This window comes from Malaclemys terrapin, chromosome 15 (genome assembly GCF_027887155.1).
Source record: "Malaclemys terrapin pileata isolate rMalTer1 chromosome 15, rMalTer1.hap1, whole genome shotgun sequence".
In the NCBI taxonomy this organism is placed as follows: Eukaryota; Metazoa; Chordata; order Testudines; family Emydidae; genus Malaclemys; species Malaclemys terrapin.
This window is the reverse complement of record NC_071519.1, coordinates 12,092,434-12,111,207: the sequence shown is the minus strand read 5'-3', so window position 1 is coordinate 12,111,207 and position 18,774 is coordinate 12,092,434. Positions and strand designations below refer to the sequence as shown.

General features: G+C 51.8%; 1 protein-coding gene across 1 annotated transcript in view; it reads right to left on the bottom strand.

Annotated features, from left to right (window-relative positions):
* The window catches only part of LOC128822980 (zinc finger protein 420-like), a 96,612-nt gene extending 94,707 nt beyond the window's left edge, over window positions 1–1,905 (bottom strand). The window contains exon 1 of the mRNA XM_054004922.1: window positions 1,604–1,905. The gene's annotated coding sequence lies outside the window, so the exon portion shown is untranslated. The remainder of the gene's footprint in view (window positions 1–1,603) is intronic.
* Between the last annotated feature and the right edge of the window lie 16,869 nt (window positions 1,906–18,774).

Here is an 18,774-nt window from a genome sequence, read left to right as displayed (position 1 = left end):
GACTGTGACCTGCCCTGACGTTCCAGAGACACTGGTTGTGATGTTCCCTGCCACAGAGCGGGGTGATGTGTTTTCCTTTCACCTTTCCCATTTTTCCTTATTCTTTTTTCAAATTAATTGTTAATTAAACAACTTGTATTTGCTTTAAATTGTATGAAATGATCAGTGGGTCAGGGAGGTGCCCAGTGCAAAGAGAGTACCCCGGAGTGGGGACACCCTAGCCCCTGTCCTGGGTGACCACAGCAGGGTTGGGGGTCGAGTCCCCCAGGAATCCTGGGCCCAGCCTTGTCAGGGTTTACGAGGACTCTGCCAGACAGGAGAGTGGAAGGGGAGTCCTCAAGGGCAGGGAGGCCTCTGGGTAAAAGAAGTGGGAGTGAGGACTCGGATCCTTTCGCTAGCCCACTTCACCGGGGTAGAGCAGAAGCCAGGAAAGTTCCCCACAATAGCGGGACCATTCCCCCGCTTATACTAGGAAGCATATTTTGCAGCAGCAGCTTCCCTGGAGAAGAACAGGCACCGACTTTGCCGGGAATGCTCCAGGCCCACCTCTTCCCACCCCCACTCCACCTCCTCTCCGGAGCACGTCACATCCCTCCCCGCCGTCCTGTTTGGCGGTGCTTAGGACTTTCTGGGAGGGAGGGGGAGGAGAGGAGACGCGGCCCTTCTCCGCTCCTCCCCCTCCCCCTCCCGCCCAAAAAGTCCTAAGCGCCACCAAACAGCTGTTTAGTGGTGGGGGAAGCGCTAGGAGGGAGGGGTAGGAGGCGGATGAGAGGAACTTGTGCAATGCTCCCTTGTAAACTCGCTGCTCTTCCACAGAATCTTACAAGCAGTGGACAGAGCAGGCAGCCAAACGACTTTATAAGGGAGCATTGCACAACTTTAAATGAGCACGTTCCCTAAATGAGCAGCGACGTAACTTTGAAACAACGTTAAGCGGGAGGACGTTAAGTGAGGAGTTACTGTACTATGAGTCTATGCTGGGGAAATGTTTGGTCACTTGATTACAGCACTGACCAGCCCCTCCCACTAGCACTAAACCACAGAGACATTTTGAAACCCTCCCAGTAACAAAGTCTGGGAACCAAATGGGAGAGAAGCACAGAACAAAAGGAGTGACACTGGGGGATTCCCCCTGACAGTCCCCAGGGCAGCACACTGCCACCACTGGGGGAACAGGGAGAGTCAGGAACTGGGTTTTGCTCCCCTTGCACCTCACCTTGTTCCCAGGAAAGTGAATCTGCCCAGGGATGCGGCAATAAGTGTGTGGGGCCGGTCAGAAATCTGGGAATTTCTCTCCCCAATTATGTCTCCCACTGCCCTTTTCAGTCTCTCTCGCCTTTTTCTCCTTGTGTCTCCCTTCCCCCGTCTCTCCCACTCTGGCTGACAACCAATCCTGGGGGTTCACTCTCCTATGGCTGGATCGGCTCCTGCAATTGCTATGGGGAGGAGAGACATGGGGTGGGAAGGGGCTGTTTGTGCAGAGTCTCTCTCATGCCCATTCCCTGAGGTCTCTATCCATCACCTGGAGTCTGACTCACATGTTGGGGTGGGCAGAGCCTTGGGTTGACCTATGGGGCTAATTACAGCTGGAGAAAATCCTCACCTTGGCTGGGCACAGAGGTCACTCCCCAGCCCCGATCCCGCTGGGGGAGCAGCAGCTGCTCAGCCTGGGCTCCCAGGAAGCTCAACCCCAATATCCTGAGGCAGAGAAAGAGACGGAGAGAAACTGAGTAACTTCCCCCCTTTGGCAACAACTGAAACCCCTCCCCACAGGGTCACATCCTGATCTTATCGCCCCCATGGGAATCTGGAGTCACTCCCTGCTCTGCCTCGCAGTGACTCCGGATTAACCCGCGTCTCAGCGAGACCAGAAACACGGCTCAGGAAGGACGAGGCCGGACTCCTTTGAAACGGATCATTGCAGCAGCGGATCGAACCCCCTTCCGCCCCCCCCCCCCCCCCGAGAGAGATTCACAGCAGCAGTTTTCCAACCCCCCCTCCCGACCCCCCATTTCACACCCTCTGCCCCCTCCCCCACCCCTGGCTCCGGGAGTCTCGATCCGGCGTCTCTGCGCCAACCAGAGGGTGGGAGGGCCGCCCTCACGCGCACCGCTAATCGCCTCCGCCCGTCGGTTGGGCCAACGTCATTTCCGGCCCGAGGTGCGTCAGGAACTACAGTTCCCAGCCTGCCCCGGGGCGCTGCCGAACGCTCGGGCCCAGCCCGCCCCGCCCCGCCCGCCCCGCCCTGTACCTGGCCCGTCAGACTCGCTGAAGCCGCTGCGCCTTCACTCTGCCCAGCCAGGGGCCAATCGCGTGGGGGGATGGGCGGAGTCTAGGCAGAGGTCGGACACTGACTGGGGGGGGGGAGAAGAAAGAGCTGGAGACGAGGGCAGGGGAGGAGCCAAGTCAGGGGTGGGGGAGGCGGAGCTGGGGCTAAGCGGGGTGGGGCAGAACCATGGCACCGGGAGGGGGAGGGGGAGGGGGGTTTTTTATCCCCCGTCCCACAGCGCAGCCCCTGCTGCCCAGGGCCGGGGGCTTAAAGACCCAGGGATCCCTGCCTCCCCCCGTGAGGGTGTGTGGGGGGGGAATAACCAGGGGGCGGCTGCCCCACTTAGCCACCAGGGTCACTGCAGCAGTTGGGGTGCTATACACAGGCTACTGCCCCATGTGGCTGCCACAGATCATCCCCCCCACACACACACACACACACAACCTCTGTGGGGCTGGGGGATACACACAGAGCACTGCCCCATGTGGCTACAGGGGGCGAGGGGCTTACAGGGCACTGCCCCATGTACCTACCAGCAGTGGCGTAGCCAGGTTCTAACAGCAGGGGGAGCGAACACATAAAAAAAGGTGCCACCCGACATATCAACTTACTAATTACATCCACTCCCTCCCACTTCCTGCCCCCTGACTGCTCCCCTCAGAACCCCCAACACCCTCCCCCCCACTCCTTGTCCCCTGACTGCCCCCTCCTGGGACCCCTGTCCCTAACTGCCCCCAGCACCCCAACCCCTAGCTAAGCCTCCCTGCTCCTTGTCCCCTGACTGACCCCTCCTGAGGACCCCCCCAACTGCCCCCCTACGACCCTACCTCCTACCTGTTCCCTGACTGCCCCGACCCTTAGCCACACCCCCAACGTCAGACAGACCCCCAGGACTCCCATGCCTATCCAACCGCTCCCCACCCCCTGACAGGACCCCCAATATACACCGAGACACACCCCATAATCCAAAGTGTGGGGGGGGAGGGGACCACGCACAGCTCCTGCCATTGAGGGTACATGGGCAGCTGCTTCTGCTCTAGCACCTGGCTTTAGTGTTTAGCCAGAAGCCTTTGCGAGCACTCAGCCTTTTGTTCCAGCCTTGGCATACCAAGAAATAACAGCAGCAGCATGAAGGAAGAGGAGAGCGAAGGTCTCACCATCAGGGATTGCAGGTGGCCACATGCCCTCTGTTTGACCACTGCCATTGCAGGAGAGAAGGTTTCAATGGAACTGAATACCCTGGCTCAGACAAAAGACACAGGAAGGTTTTGCTGTTCATAGATCGGTGGGAAATTGAGGTTGGGAAATGAAACACCCACATGGTGGCGAAATGCCCTAAGGAATGAGAGTGAGAACTGAATTAACGCCACTCGTATGGTTTAGAAACATTTGTTTAATTTGAGCACATCTTAGGAAATGTGACATTAATTCAGACCCTGTGGAGGGCAGGGCTGAGGCTTCTTTAGCTCTTTGTAAAAACATGACCTTGATTCCCGGAAAGGGAGAGAGGCAAAGCCCAGAGCTGCCTTTAGTCTCAGGCTGGGGTCTCCTGGGTGGTGGTCCCTTGTTCACGGCTGATCTCATGGGATCCTTTTGCTGCAAAGGTTCCAGAGTCCTGGGTGGAGGGAGGGGGTCACTGCACAACCTGCAATGCCGGGGGTGGGGGGGGAGACCCTGGAAGGGACAGAAAATGGAGAGGAAGGAAACAGAGAGAAAACACCTCTTCTCTCTGCCCTCCCTCCCCCCCCAGCAAGAAATGTTATAAATGGGGCCATGATCTGGTCTGGGATCTGTGGGGGATTTGCGGTAGAGGGAAGGTCCAGATTGGGGGCATTCTCCTGGGACTACTAGGGGCCAGCGGCTACGGGGGGGAGGGCTGGGGGCACTGTGCAGGGGCCAGCCGTTACAGTGGGGGCTGGGTTCTGGTGGACGCAGAAGGGGCAGGGTTTAGGCAGAGGGGGTGGGGCGGGGGGTTACCCTCCCCAAGCCAGGGGTTCACCCACCACCCATGCTTAAACTATCCTGCCTGGTAACAAGGCAGAGGCGGGAAGGTTTGAAGGAAAAGGGTGAGAAAGGGTCACATGACCACGAGGTACTCTATCTGGCAACAGGAGATGTACACAAGGGACTTGCGTGGTATGCTGGCTGCTGTCCGCTGAGGAAGCGGCCTGTATTTGGTCACGTGATCATTGAGAGGAAAACATCAACCACTTACCTGTTCCATCCCACCAAGCGGTCCTGATCCCTGGTGACGTGGTCCTCGAGGTCCTGATCCTAATTCCCTTGAACGAGAGAGAGAGGAAACACGAGCTGACTCCATCCACTCTAGAGCCATTTACAGCAACAAACTGAGTAACGTTGAAACTTTATTTGTTTGAGTCCATTTTGGGCCTAGCTGGGTCTAGACTTCTGTAAACCACTGAGCTGTTTTGTTCTATTTTGCATTTACTGTCCTGTCTGTCCTTTATCCTGCCCAGTTAATAAATCCCTCTCACTTCATCCCTCTAAGAAAGTTTTCGTTTCATTTCCCCGCTGCGACCAATAGGTGACAGGCCCTAATTTAGGGGGTTCTTATTAAAATATCCTTCCCTAGTTTCTTTTGGTAACACCAATATGGCCGTTCTTATGTTCTTATGCAAAAATTAATTATCATAAAAATGTTTAGTACAGAAACTCCCAACACCAGCCAGAACTGATCACTTGGGCAACACAGCTCTGTCTGCCAGATACTTAGGCAGATCAGGTGAGTTCATGTAAATATAGTCTGGTCCTGAAGCCTTGCCCCCCCCCCCCCCCCCCCGGCTCATCACTAGCTGTCAGGGGAGAGCTCACTCAGGCCTTGCTTACAAATCAGAATTTTAAATGATAAGGTTGGCCAACATTGCCAAAATGAATGCGCCAACATTGTCAGAAAAAACAAAAGGTATGTGAGCAAGCTAATCTTTGTTCATAGTTTTCAAACCTATTAGACGTTTTCAGGTACAAGTATTTTATCATACACTGTATATACTTTTAAAGTGTGTATTAATGTTTCAATTTGAATTCAAATTTACAACCAATCACTAAATTGGCAACACTGCATGTAACTTGTTGACCACTCGGGGGTGGGGGGGGTGTTGGGGAAATTCGGGGGAGGGGAGTGTAAGCAGAGCCGTCCTTAGCCATAGGCAGAACAGGCAATCGCCTAGGGCACCACGCTACCTGGGGGCACCACACTGCCTGGAGCCCGGACAGACGGGAAGCAGTGGAGCATTTAACAGCAGGGCTGCTGGGTCCTAGAGAGAGCCGAATGCAGCACAGTCTGTGGGAGGGGATTGGCTGCTGGGGTCTCTGGGAAGGGAAGGGGAGGGGTGGGGGAAGGAACTCACCTGAGAGTGTGACTCTTTCCCCCGGCGTGAGGTGAGGCAGGCTCGGCAGCTCTGGCCCCAGTATCCTTTGTTGTCCCCAGGGCCGGCTCCAGGTTTTCTGCCGCCCCAAGCGGCAAAAAAAAAAAAAAAAAAAAAAAAAAGCTGCGGCAGCACGATTGCGCCATTCCACTCTTCGGTGGCAATTGGGTGGCAGGTCCTTCGCTCCGAGAGGGACTGAGGGACCCGCCACCGAATTACTGCACTGCAGACCCAGACGTGCCGCCCCGATAGCGGCTGGAGTGCCGCCCTTTGGTATTGGCGGCCTCAAGAACCTGCTTCTTTAGCTGGTGCCTGGAGCTGGCCCTGTTTCCCACTTATTCTGTAGCTACATCGGTCATGCTTCCCCACTCCTTCACAATTCTGCAGTGCAATTTCCTTTGTTCCCCTTGCTTTTATCCATAATGGCTGTTCAGTAAAACCACTTTTCCCTGGCTGATGGAATTGATCTGCAAAGGGATTTATTAAATGCAGCATTTGTCAGAGCTGTTTTTTAAAAGATATTTAAACCCACTTGCTTTACTCAAAGGGAATATTTGTGCTTAGGCTTGTGCATCCAGTGTGCCTTCTTGGTGGCTAGTAAGAGGTAATAAGATCACAATTATTCCTTTGAGATCATGGATTAGTCCAGGAAAGGAGAGATGAATTAGGTGGCCCATGCTAGGAGATTCCCTATGCATCTACCAGAGGGGGAAGAGAAGAGATGGAGGGCAGGGAATAAGTCAGTTCAGCCTGCTTATGGAGCTACAGCAATAACTGCAGTTATGTATCCAGTTGTGTATCCCCAACTCTATCACTGAATTGTTTTCTTCCTAACCAGGAGTCAGATTCTATTCTATTCATGTTCTTAAAACAATGCCCATCCCTGACTTATGTGAGCCCTGGGGCCTTGACAACTTGTCCCTTATATGGACTAACCTCATTCCTTGGATTTAAGCAAGTTATGTTAAATGATCACATTAATTTACATTTTGATAAAACAGCCAAAGTTTTATGGGTGGGGTAAAACATAGGAGTACTGTTAACTTTCTATAGCACTTTATGCTCTAAAAGAAGTTGGTGCCTAACTTCCCTTAGGCTACCACTTTTTCACAGAGGCTTACAAACACGCTTTATTTGGTTATGTTGACTGAACTGTAAAACCCAGCTCAGCCCTTTGGCCCCCACACCAGTCAGCTGACTCCTGGAACAAGGGACCAGGCTGGATCAGAGGTGCTGGAACAATTTTTATAGTGGGGTGCTGAGAGTCAGTGAACCAATCTGTAAACATAGGATGGAAACCACTTCAAGCCAGGGGGTGCGCACTTCAGCACCATGGGCTGGAATGGTGGTGGTGGAGGGTCTGGCTGGAGTCAGGGGACAAAGAGACTTGGCTGGGGCGGCGCATGACTACCATGATGGGGTGAGAGGCTGAAGATCCTCACTGGAGTAAGAGAAGATAGGAGCCCAAATGATTGGACAACAGTATGCGATTCACATAAAATAGAATAAAAAATAGAAAAAATAATACATTTATAAAAAGTGCAAAATAAATTTAAAATAGTAATAATGAATAAAATACAAAAATATTAACAGACTTAAAAAAAGTAAAATAATAAAAACTGAAAAATAAAAGAATTGTAAAATACATAAAAACCATAAAAGGGGAAATAAAATTAAAAGAAACTTTATATATATATATATATATATAAACAATAAAATAAAATAAAAAAGGAAATACAAGTAAAATATATTAAAAAGGTAAAAATATAACTATTAAGAAAAAACACACACACAAAAAGAAAGAAAAAAGAAGTACAATTGTAAAACCGAGGGCGAGAGTCCATGGGGCTTGTGCTCCTATATCGTAGGTGAGGAGCTCTGATGTGTGCCCCCGTGTCCCCCTCTCTGTCCCCCGTGTGGACAGGGCTAGACAGCAGTCTCACTCCGGCCATGCGGCCACCCCAGCCTGGGAGTGAGGGGCGGCGCCCTCCCGGGCTTCCAGACCCACAGACAAAGCCCGGGGGGAACCACTCCCATTTATACTTGCTGGACACAAGGCTCTTGCTCGTGTTGTACAGGAGGCTAAGCGACCCCCCTGTTATACACTGAGCAATGAGGGCTCCCTCCGTGTGGGGCACAGGTGAGACCCTGCGCTCCAGGGACGAGGTAGCTGGTGGACAGACCCTGCCGGAGCGGGGAATGTCGGCAGGCGCCACTCTGCCTTGGACGGAGTCATCTCCACTTGAGCAAGAGAGACTCCCCGCAACCGCCAGGCACCTCTTCCGTCAGTGGACGGTGACCCTGACTCCGAGAGAGACCCCCGGGAGAGCGAGAGAGAGACGGGGTGTCCCTCGGCTGGGCCCCCTGGGGTGAGATTCAGCCCAGCCGCAGCGGGGTACACAAGGTACTAGGTGGAGAGAGAGAGCCAGGCTGGAGGCCTCCGGGCTCTGCTCCCCTCTCTGCACCAGCCTGAGTCCCCCCACTCAGGGCTTTTCCCAGCGTGTACCCAGCTCACCCAACCTTGTGTCATGGGACTGGGACAAGCCTTCAGAATGAGGGGAGAGAAAAGGGCAACGCTGCCTCTGCCCAGGCTGTGCAGGGAATCACCCCGCCCTTCTGGAACTACCTGTGGGGACCCAGCTGGGATTGTAGCTCATTGAGACTTCCAGAGCCTGGGCCCATTGCGGTCACTCCATGAGGTAGAACAGAAACACCTGCCTTTAAAATTCAACTGTATCTAGGGTGACCCCACCTGTATTTCAAGTTCCGTAATAGAGGGCACTGCTGCGGGGGGAGAGGGTGAGCTCGAGGGGGTATGTTGGGGTGCTGGAGGGGTGTGTGTACTGGGAGATGGTATTTGGGAGGTGCTGGACAGAGTATTTGGGGTGTGTAAGAGCAGGGGTGCCTCTCGGGACCGGGGGACCTCCCGCAGGCATACTGCCGAAGGCAGCCTGACCGCCGCCCTCAGGGCGACCGGCAGACAGCACCCCAGGCAGGCGCTTGCTGCGCTGGTCCCTGAAGCCGCCTCTGGTTGTCCCCCATAACGTCCATTCTTCTCCCCCCCGCACCCCACGGAGCACTCCCCTTTTCTCCCCCCCCCAAGGAGCACCCTTCTCTCTCTCTCTCCTCCCCTCCCCTCCGGCAGGGCTGGGTTGGGTGAGGGGTTGGGGGGGGGAGGGGGAGGCTAGCTGGCTGCCTGCTGAGGAATGAAAGTGAAAGTAACTCACTTCCTCGGCAGCCAGCCAGGATTGGAATGGTCACGCGGCTGGGCTGGGGATAGCCACATAGCATGTGTGAAAAATCAGGACGGGGGGTTGGGATAGGGTGAGCAGATGTCCCACTTTTATAGGAACAGTCCCAATTTTTGGGTCTTTTTCTTATATAGGCTCCTATCTCCCCCCCCCCCCCCCCCCCGTCCTGATTTTTCACACTTGCCGTTTGGTCACCCTAGGTGGGGGTAATTGATGCCTATATAAGACAAAGCCCCAAATATCGGGACTGGCCCTATAAAATCAGGACATCTGGATCTGGTCACCCTAGCTGGGGAGCGCGTCTCTCCCCCGGGCTGGCAGCGATCCATCTCATCCGGGGGGAGCTGCGCAGGGCAGGATGAGCTGCGGTGGCTCCGTGGGTGCCCCGTCCCTGAAATCAGATGGTGTGCTAACTTCACCATGGTCCGTGGGGCTGGCGGTGGTGCCCATTGGCGTGTGATCAGACCTGAGGGTTTGCTTCTGCTGTTGCCACTCTGCACCCCAAGAGGTGGATTTGGGGGTCCTGCAGTTTTCCACCTCTCTCCTCCTTTACTGCAGCTGTTGGACCAGCAGGCTGGGGGGTGAGCCAAGCATGAAAGCAGTTACTGTGTTGCCATTTAGATTGTCATTTAACAACTTTGTTTGCCAAAAATGCTTGTTAACAATCCCTGAATTCAATTTCAATATATTTTTTTTAAATCAATATCTTAGACAAAAACAGAAAATTAAGTTGTTGACAATTATTTGTGACAAGTTTGGTTTGGGGCAGGGCGTGGGCCAGTTTTCATCAGAGAAACAAAAAATGTTGACTGACTTTCCTATAGCCCTGTTACTGCTAAATAGAGCCTCCAACAACTGTAATATCTCATCCCCTTACTAGTGTACAGAGCAGGGGTCGGCAACCTACGGCACACGTGCCAAAGGTGGCACACAAGCTGATTTTTGATGGCACGTCGCGGCGGGCTGAGCGGCTCAGCCCACCGCCGCTCTGGGGTTCTGGCTGCTGCCCCATTGCCAGCCGGGGTCCCAGCCGCCGGCCCCACTCAGTGCCCGCTGCTGGCCTGGGGACCCCCAAGGAACCCCAGGCTGGCAACGGACTGAGCAGGCCGGCGGCTGAGACCCCGTCTGAGCCACTCAACCCGCTGCTGGCCTGGGGTTCCATTCACTCAGCCGGCAGCGGACTGAGCGGGGCCGGTGGGGGGCTGAGTGGGGCCGGCGGCAGGCTGAGCGGGGCCGGTGGCTGGGACCCCGACTGGCAAGTGGCCGGCAGCCGGAACCCCAGAGCAGCAGTAGGCTGAGTGCTGCCAGCACCCCAGATTGGCAACGGACTGAGCCACTCAGCCCCCCCGCCGGTCCCGCTCAGCCCACCACCGGCCCGCTCAGCCTGCTGCCGGCTGAGTGAATGGAATCCCAGACCGGCAGTGGGCTGAGCGGGGCTGGTGGCTGGAACCCCAGACAAGGATCCCAGGCAAGGATCACACTAAATTGATAAGATCTGCATTTTAATTTGATTTTAAATGAAGCTTCTTAAATATTTTAAAAGCCTTGTTTACTTTAAATACAACAATAGTTTATTTATACAATATAGACATAGAGAGAGACCTTCTACAAATGTTAAAATGTATTACTGGTATGGGAAACCTTAAATGACAGTGAAGTTGGCACACCACTTCTGAAATGTTGCCAACCCCTGGTATAGAGTTGTTGCCGGCACAGGGGCCCGAGGACAGCAACAGTGGGGTTCGGTGCCCGGAGTGCTTCATGCCAATAAACATACCGGGGTGGAGAAACAATCAAAGTTTATTTGAGATCTCAAAGTGGTGCAAGGAGACAGGCAAGTCTCAAATCGAGCACACCAGCAAAAACAGTTTCTCTCTTCTTTATACATTTTACAACTAAGCCCCCCTCTCTACCACCCCCTACTCCCCCCTCTCTACCAAAGGCATGTTTATACATTTAAGCAACTAAATCATTCTAGGACTATAAATCTAGCTTGTTAGTAACTTCTCTCTAAACAGTTATTTGGTCCTGTTTACCCTTAGTTTATTACCCCTTCCCCAGCTAGAAACATGCAAACCTCATCATTATTGTTTGGTACCTGAAATGAGCAAGGTCGTAATTGCTAACTAGCTGTTTACACATTCCAGTTCCTGTCCTTGGCTGTTAAGGTCGATCAGAGTTAAACATGGAAGGACAGAGTTTAAACATGGAAGAACTCTGGCTCAGGCAGGCATAGTAACCCCAACAGTTCCCTCCTTTGAGAATACTCAACAAGCTTTTGGCTGAGTTTTCTCATATTCTATAGACAAGATACGATTAAGTGCCATGGAGCTGGGGTTCTCAATGAGAGAGAATGCTGGGATTTCTGGGGAACGGGGGGCACACAGCTTACGGAGGAGCAATTTAAAACAAGCAATCAGGAGGAGAGTGACCAGGCACAGTACCACACCTGTGAGGAGGAGACGCACAAGGCTATTTTCCAGTCCTCCCAGGTTGGGCAACCAACTCCAAAGGGAATCAAAAACTGTGGGTTCTCTTTCCTGAGCCTTCCACTGATCAAAAGCCTGTTTGGCTGACAAGACGTTCTTGTTAATGTCCTGTGAGTTTTCTGGCACATAAGTACAACATTCACTCCCAATAAGGACACACACCCCGCCCTGGGAGGCTAAAACATAATCTAAGGCCTGTCCATTTTGCAGGGACAGCAACCGGAGCTGGTAAAGCACTGAGTTAAGGCTTTTCTCTATGGCCAAGGTCTCATTGGCATACTTGGTGAGAAACACAGAGAGCCTACGATAAAATTGAGCCAGTCGTCCTACCCCATAGGATGGGAGAAAGATCATACCCAATCTGTCTCCTTCTGTAATGGGCTCTGGGGTGGCATACAAAGATCTACGCTGCCTGGCGCGGCCAGGGGGCAGTTTAGGGAGGACACGAATGGGAGGGGCAAGATATCCTAGATAGCAGCTTCCATACCACCGATGCGGTAGCCACTTATAGGCAGAGGTACCGCAAATATAAAAGGAGTGGCCATTCCCTCCCAAGCCATTATAACCGCTACTCCACCTATTTACTTGTCTGTCATTAAACAATCCGAACCGGGCGGCAGAGTCGGATTTGCCGTTAACATAGACAGGGATGGAAGCATCACTGTCAGGGGATAAATAATACTGACAGGTGCTATTCCCAGCAAACCAGGTGTGATTGCTGGACTTAAACCGTCGATAGCACACCAACCCAGGGGCCACTGGCCGTAACCTAATAGGGGAAGGGATATATGTTGAGTTGGCCTGCGGCTTCCAGGGGTCGTCCCTTAATGCATACTGGACTCAATGGTACAGTTCTGTGACAAGGGGGTACCTGAGGCATTTTTCCCTCTACTGAACCATCCCCAACAGATATCTGACCAATTCTGGGGAACCACCCTCCAGGGTAACCCTGCAGCATGGTGCGGGATTTGGGAGCATACCCAGCAGTTGGAGAGGTTAAACTCTTGGGCAAAGCTAACCTTCAGGGACTCATATGTGTTTGTCTCTAAGTTAGTAGGGATTCCTTTCCATCCCGCATGTGCCTGGGGGGAAACGGGAGTTAACAAGAGGAGTGTCCCTATGGCAAAGAGCACCACTGTGGCAGACCCTGGATCTGAACTCATATTGGGCAGGTGATCCTAGGGCCTAACAATCACAATTCCCCAAATACCCACAAAATAACAATTACCAATAGTAAGCAGATTAAAAACAAAAGGGACCAGGCCACCAGGTTAGGCCGATCCTATGAAAACAAACACAACCAATGCTCAGAGGTCTCGCAGGGAGTGCGCTGTGACTGTCCAAAGAGATCACAGGGCATTCCCAGCAGACACTATTGTCGTCTGAATAACAGCTTAAGTCCCAAATCGTCGCTGGCAGTCTTCTCTGCAGGCTGGACGGTCCACCGTTCAGGAGCAGGCACTGCTTTCAGATGAGAGTGATGAATCCAGTTTTTGTGTCCCTCAACCTTTGCTGCTGTGTGGGAGACCAGCAGGACGGTGTAGGGTCCCTTCCACTTCTCTTGGAGAGGCTCGTCCTTCCAGGTCCGGACGAGTATGGAATCGCCTGGCTGCAAGGAGTGGATCGCGGCATCCAGCGGGAGAGGTTGCAAATCTTTGGTATACCTGTGGAGAGAACAGAGAACAGCAGACAGAGAGCACATGTACTGAGATAAGAAGCCACACCCCATTTCCCACTCCCCTGCCAGAACCGGTGTACCATTCATAGGCCATGCCCTTCCAAACATAATCTCGAAGGGACTGAGCCCTAACCTGCCCTTAGGGAGAGCGCGAATGCGGAGCAGAACAAGGGGCAAAGCATCAGGCCACTTAAGGAAAGCCTCTTGGCAAACCTTTGAGAGGTGCCGCTTAAGCGTCTGATTTATACGCTCCACTACCCCACTGGCCTGCGGTCGCCATGGCATGTGAAGCTTCCAGGGGATCTGTAGGGCATCCGATATCTTCTGAACGACTTGGGATGTGAAGTGTGTTCCGTTGTCAGATTCCATCCACTGGGGGAGCAATCTGAGCCTTACTCAGTGCCCCTCGATATCCTCGGAGTCCAACGAAGTTCAGGAGGCTCACAGTGGCTTTAAGGCAAGAGGTTAGACCCACTGCAGCAATTAACAAGTCATCCACATATTGCAGGAGGAGGACTTTGTCCTCATTGTCCCACTCCTCCAAGTCTCTAGCCAGGGCCTGGCTGAAAAGGGTGGGGGGATTTTTAAATCCCTGAGCCAACACTGTCCAGCAAAGCTGCTTCCTAACCCTCCTTTTGTCCTTCCACTCGAAGGAGAAAATCTCCTGAGACTGGGGGTCAACCGGAATCGTGAAGAAAGCATCCTTTAAATCCAGGACTGAAAAATGGGTGTACTGCCCCCCTACAGAGGCCAACAGTGTATACGGATTTGGAACAAGGGGGTGTAGAGTCTTAACCCGCTCATTAACCGCCCTCTGGTCCTGGACCAGCCGGTATGTGCCATTGGGCTTTTGTACAGGCAAGATAGGAGTGTTCCAAGTTGACTGGCATTCTCGAAGTACCCCGCACTATAGGAACTGGTCTATAGTTTCCTGCAATCCCTCTCTGGCTTCCCTTTTGATCGGATACTGCTTAATTCGCACTGGACCTTTTCCTGGCAAGAGCTGAACAGTAATAGGAGTATGATGGGCTGCCTTTCCTGGGATCCCTGATGCCCAGACCAGAGGAAAAACCCGCTTCTCCCATTGACTCCACTCTGGGGCTTGCATGGCTGAGGGCTCAGTTGCAAGAGACATTATCCAGGCATTCTCTGGGGGTAAGGTGAGGCTTATTTCATCTTGAGTGAAATGCAGGGTGGCACCTAAGCGACAAAGCAGATCCCGTCCTAATAGTGGCGTTGGACAATCGGGGAGGTAAACCAGTCTGTGAGATAGAGTTCTGTTTCCCAAAGCACATTCCGCTGGGACATATACTGGGCACTTAGTTCCTTTCCCGGTGGCTCCCACTACAGTGAGGGAATCTGCCACAGGCAGCTGCAGGGGTTGGTTTACAGCAGTTCGTGCAGCTCCAGAGTCCATTAAAAAGTCTATGTCTGAATCTCCTACCCGCATTTTTACTCAGGGTTCTGGGGGCAGGATAGTCCATCTCCCCTGACACCCCTATTCTTGATCCTCCGCTGCCATCATAGGGGTACCTTCCTTTTCGGGGCACTCATTTTTCCAATGTCCCTCCTTTTGGCATATGGCACACTGGTTGCGACCCGGACGCCTTTCCTGTGAGTCAGGGCGCCCACGTCCTCTCATTCCCCGGCCCCTTCCACCTTCCTGAAATCTTCCCCTGCCACCAGCCTGTACTGCTGCAACCATCATTTTCACTTGCCTCTTTTCCTTTTCTCCCTCCCTAAGGCTGTAAGCCCTGTTTGCAGTTTCCAGAATCTGTGCCATGGTCATGCCCATCAAATCCTCCTTTTTCTGCAGTTTCCTTTTAATATCAGGGGCGGCACGGCTGGTAAAGATACCCTTTATAATTGCCTCAGTAGCCTGATCATCAGGGTTTGCATTAGTAGTTTGCCTGATAGTATCCCGAATACGCTGCAGAAAAGCAACCGGGCTCTCTTTTGGCTCCTGTACTAGCTCATACGGCTTAGCCCAATTGTTATGTCAGACAGCTGAGTGTCGGAGACCATGTAATAGGAGCTCCTTGTATACAGTGAGACAGGTGAGATCTGCCGGCACGTTGGGATTCCACCGGGGGTCTGCTGTAGGGACCTGAACTGCAGCAACAGGAACGTTTGCTGCGTTTGCCTCATGTCTAAGCTGTGCCTCCTCTCGTGCCTTAGACACAACCTGATTACGCTCCACCTCAGACAGCAGGGTCCGCATAAGGACATTACAGTCATCCCAGTCAGGCTTATGGCTAGCCAGACACCCTTCAAAGACCGAGATAAACTTGCTTGGATTCGTAAAGAATTCCCCTGCCTGTGCCTTAAAAGCTGCTAAGTCCACTGGGTTAAAAGGCACATGGGTATAAACCTGCATTGTAGTGGCTGGGCGATTGTCTGTTCCAGGACGGGCTATCCGAGTCTCAGTAATCAATGGATAGAATCCCACTGATGGGGCAATCTCTGGAACCTGAGGCACCCTATCTTTATATGGTGGGGGTATTGGAGCCGAAGGGGACACCGACTCTGCCATCACAACCGGGGGAGGGTTCTCAGGACTAACAATAGTTACTACCGAACCTGTCTGAGTCAAATTACACTTTTGCAAAAGATCTGATCTATCTCTTAACAACATAAACAACTGTACATACATATGTTCATTCCATTTACCCGTACGCTGACAAAACAAAAGCAATTGAAGGATCGTATTATAATTAAGTGATCCCTCTGGTGGCCACCTTTCCTGGTCCTCTAGCTGATATTGAGGCCAGTCTACTGTACAGAATCTTTTTAATTTACTTTTAATCAACGGATTCGATCCAAACACTTTCCAGTTCACCAGAATGCATTCTAAGGGTGTACACCTTGCCCTGCCTGCAGTACTCTGTCCCTGCCCCATACTCTAGGGAGACACTGGGCATCCCCAGGTCAAAACAGGTAAAGTCCCCACTGGACTGTTCCTACCTTATCCAAGGGTCCGGTTCTGCACCGTCGCCCACAGCTGTTTCTCCACTAATCAAGCGCGTTGCACCGTTGTGCCCTCCGGGGTCGACCAAATCACGTCTCCGCCGAGGCCCCCGATGAAGTCACCGGTGAGCTCTGGGCGTCGGTCGTCGTCATAATCCGTCGGCCGCCAGGAGGGATCCGGGCAAGGCTAAATTTCAGCCTCGAGCCCACCCAGGGACGCCAAGACTGTTGCCGGCACAGGGGCCCAAGGACAGCAACAGTGGGGTTCGGTGCCCGGAGTGCTTCACGCCAATAAACATACCGGGGTGGAGAAACAATCAAAGTTTATTTGAGATCTCAAAGTGGTGCAAGGAGACAGGCAAGTCTCAAATCGAGCACACCAGCAAAAACAGTTTCTCTCTTCTTTATACATTTTACAACTAAGCCCCCCCCTCCCCCTCTCTACCACCCCCTACTCCCCCCTCTCTACCAAAGGCATGTTTATACATTTAAGCAACTAAATCATTCTAGGACTATAAATCTAGCTTGTTAGTAACTTCTCTCTAAACAGTTATTTGGTCCTGTTTACCCTTAGTTTATTACCCCTTCCCCAGCTAGAAACATGCAAACCTCATCATTATTGTTTGGTACCTGAAATGAGCAAGGTCGTAATTGCTAACTAGCTGTTTACACATTCCAATTCCTGTCCTTGGCTGTTAAGGCCGATTAGAGTTAAACATGGAAGGACAGAGTTTAAACATGGAAGAACTCTGGCTCAGGCAGGCATAGTAACCCCAACAGAGTGACCATATGTTGTACTAAGATTCTCTGCTTTTTTTCCCAGTGAGTCAGTAAAGCTTTTGCCAGCCCAGAGGTTGGGCAGCCAATGTCTTACATTTTCACAATGTTTTGTCCAACTTTCATAAAGTAAATACATGGTTAATACGAGTTAAAAAGGCCAGGGACACTTCCTTGTGAAGAATCTGTGTAGCAGATCATGCTAGAGCTGTGAAAATGTCAGTTTTTGATGGAACTTTAGAGGCAGTGATTTATCATGTATTTCTGGCAGTGCCCAAAATGTGCTGCTATTGCTAATGTCTTTCCAAACAAAAATGAGGCACAATAGGACTTCTGTAACATTTCTGTGCTACCTTAATCTAGATGAGATGATTCTGTGCTGACTTCATTTTGGTCACTTTGTGCTTTACCTAGGAGTAAAACTAGGGGTTATATTTCCCCACTGCTTGGAAACCCAGCTTATTAAACTGGATAATGCCATTGATCTATTTACAGTAGAAGGTTGAGTTGTAACTAACATTAAGACTGATGCCCACTCTACATTTAAAACTAAAAAGTGGCTTTGTAAAAATGACCTGGGTTTCCAACTCTATTGTGTCTCAGTCAGGGCGGAGCGCCTTGTGAGGTGTCTTCACACTAGCTCACGGTCACAGCGCAAGAACCTAGAGAGCCTCCTGAAGCACGGTGATCGTTTTGATTTAAATGGACTTGAACTGGACGAAGAATTGAGGACACTGTCACCAATGTTACCACATGCAAAATCGGTGATGGACATTGTACAGTTTATTCATACCAGCAAACTTGTTGACATATATCCTACTGTGTATGTTGCCACTCGTATTCTACCGACAATTCCTGTACCAGCAGCATCAGGAGAACGGAGTTTCTCAAAACTAAAGCTCATTAAAAACTATCTCCGTTCTACAATGAGTCAGGAACGCTTGACTGGTCTTGCTATTCCTGCAATCGAACAAGACATCACTTTGTCTTTGTCATACAATGACATTATTACTGCTTTTGCAGCCAAAAAAAGCCAGAAAGATTGCTTTTAATTCAAAACAACTCCTTGTTTCAATACCTCTTCAGATACATTTCCAATAAAATGTTGACAAATTAAAAAAATTATATTATTTGCATCATTCTGTCAAATCAGAAGTTTTTCTATAGCGCTACTTCTTTAGTGCTAGTCCATCAGCATTACAGTGTGCTTAATTAAGTTAAACTGGGTTTAATAACATGCATGTGGCAAGTTTTCCAATCCTGTAAGCTTATGTTTGTGTTGTTAAGAGCAAGTCAGGCACAGGGGCACCAGTTTAATAATCCCGCCTAGGGCACCGTAAATCCTAAGGACGGCCCTGAGTGTAAGGAAGTCCCTGTTTCACCGAATCAAGTCTCCTGCAGCACCTCGGTAGGTGACATCAGACAGAGAGGAGCTCCAGTGTCTAGGCAGTGGGGTGCCCTGTGTCTTTAAGACCCCAGTCCTGGGAAGCCCATGCTGAGAGGTGCTGTCCTGTGGGAGGGGAAGTAAAAAAATCCCCTCTCCCTATTTTTGCAGCCCACTGGGGTCACTGTTACCCCCCTCTGCCCCTGCCTGTGCTGGGTTTTACGCTCTGGCATCATGGCATCCCTGGGCTCCCCCCTCCTCAACCCCTCTCCTAACCCTGCCTCCAGCTGCTTGACCCCCCACAGTCAGTTTTACGCCCCCTACTCAGACCCTGCCCCCCCTCCTCCGATTTGCCCCCTTGGCCCCTTTTTAACTCCTGTAAAAAACTGCCCCCCTAATGTGATGCCAAGGAAGGGCAGGGAGAAGGGCAGTGGCTTCAGCAGCTGTTACTGAGCATGCTCAGTGCCAGCCCCAGCCAGCGCAGCCGCCCGGCCCGGGTTTGCAGGAGGCGCAGGAAGGGGCTGGATGCAGCAGCCGGGGGCGGAGGCAGGAAAATCCTGCAGCAGCTCCGGG